General features: G+C 37.1%; 1 pseudogene; it reads right to left on the bottom strand.

Annotated features, from left to right (window-relative positions):
• Positions 1 to 306: 306 nt before the first annotated feature.
• Positions 307 to 774, bottom strand: LOC114274962 (rust resistance kinase Lr10 pseudogene; annotated as a pseudogene).
• Between the last annotated feature and the right edge of the window lie 1107 nt (positions 775 to 1881).

The raw sequence follows: 1881 nt of genomic DNA, 5'->3' as shown, positions 1-1881 counted from the left end.
AAAAGTAGAATCTTGTGGTTGCAAGCTGAGAGCCAAGTCACCCTAAAAAAATTGACCTCTAACAATCTTAATTAATTCATGTAGTTGCTGCATAATGGTATGAAGTGCTTCCTAGCTATGATAAAAACCAGATTAAATGAACTTTCTCTATGTTAATTCGCTATGCCATGACTTTTTAAAGAGAGAACCAAATGTGTTAATCAAAAACTAGATTTATGCATAAAAAACGACCAGTCAATGATCGATGACAGTGGAGATATTTCTACTCTGATGAAACTACAATAAAACTAACATGGCTTAATTTTGTTATTCAGATTCAACAATAATTTCTAACTCACTATTTACAGGCCTTACATCCACTGCTCCCATAGTTGCTATTGGATTTGTGGAGGCAAATGGATTGGCGGGCATGATCAGAGTGTTCCCATATCCTTCTGGCATTTTAACCACAACATTCATGGAGGGTCGGTCTGCTGGGTACCACTGAATGCACCATAGTACAACAATTGCTAACTTCTTTGCAATCCCAGCATCCGCATCATCCTTAGTCTCGATTCCGAGCCCTTCTTCGTGATGCAAACGATTGTAAATCCATTCAGGAAAATACACTTGGCTGGTGTTCCCCATTGTTTCATCAAAAATTTTCTTCCCTCCTACCATTTCAAGCAACAACTTCCCAAAACTATAAATATCCGATTTGTATGACACATTCCCAAAGTTCCTAGAGAACACTTCAGGTGCAATGTAGCCAATTGTCCCCCTAGCAGTAGTCATGGATACAATACTTTGTTCCTTTGAACACAACTTTGCTTGACCAAAATCCGAGATCTTTGGATTTAAGTTGAGGTCCAACAAGATATTATGGGGTTTAATATTGAAGTGAAGGATTCGTTGATCACACCCTTGGTGAAGATATTCAATTCCTTTGGCTATGCCCAAAGCAATATCTTACATCTTTTTCCAACCAAGTAAACCCTTTTCGTGATCAGATGATACAAACTTTTCCAGGGAATCATTTGGTAATTTATAAATTAGAGCTCTTCTAAATCCATCAGCACAATAGCCGACCAAGCGAACCACATTGATGTGGTGGATTCTACCTATTATTTCCACTTCGTTGATGAAATCTTCCCCCTTGCCCTTTGAATTGTTGAGGACTTTAACCGCAAATGAACATCGTTGGAAAGCTATTCCCTATACACTATTCCATAGCCTCCTTGGCCTACTTTGTTCATAAATTGATATGTAATTTTTTTGATATCTGCGTAAGAATATCTTGATGGCTTGAGAGCCCTGTAATCCTCCAAGAATCTTTCAATCTTTGATTAGTCCTCTCTCTTTATTTTCTTTGATCCGTGGACACAATACAATGCAATGACCATTATAACAAGAAAAAAAGAGCCTACAACCACACTTGCAATTTATAACAACCAAATTAAGAAGGAAAATTCCATCTTCATTGCAAACATGGAAAGGTGGTGGAGAAATTCACCTGCAATCACTCGCGGCTTTTTCGATTCACCTGTAAAATATGGGGAATACTTGTCAACAAGCATTTGGAGGCTGTAGCGGGCCATAATATTTTATTTTTTTGATAAAAAAATAAAAGATTTTAAATTTAATTACAAGGAGATACAAAACAGCCTAAAGTAACCAACCCTTTCAACAAATATAAAACCAGCCTAAGAAAGCTTCTAACAACACCTTGCCTACATTAAAAACACTACCTTGATCGAAACCATGAACATTCTACCCTACCTAATCACATGAATGCAATAAACAAACAAGTGAAAAAGGTACAAACCTTCCTTTGGTGGTTTGAGGAAGCCAAAGCATTCAAAATTTTCATGTCCCGTGCTGTTACTGATATTCAATCTAGAA

This window comes from Camellia sinensis, chromosome 1, assembly GCF_055761805.1.
Source record: "Camellia sinensis isolate YWXY chromosome 1, ASM5576180v1, whole genome shotgun sequence".
Taxonomy (NCBI): domain Eukaryota; kingdom Viridiplantae; phylum Streptophyta; class Magnoliopsida; order Ericales; family Theaceae; genus Camellia; species Camellia sinensis.
This window is presented reverse-complemented; position numbering and strand designations above follow the sequence as displayed.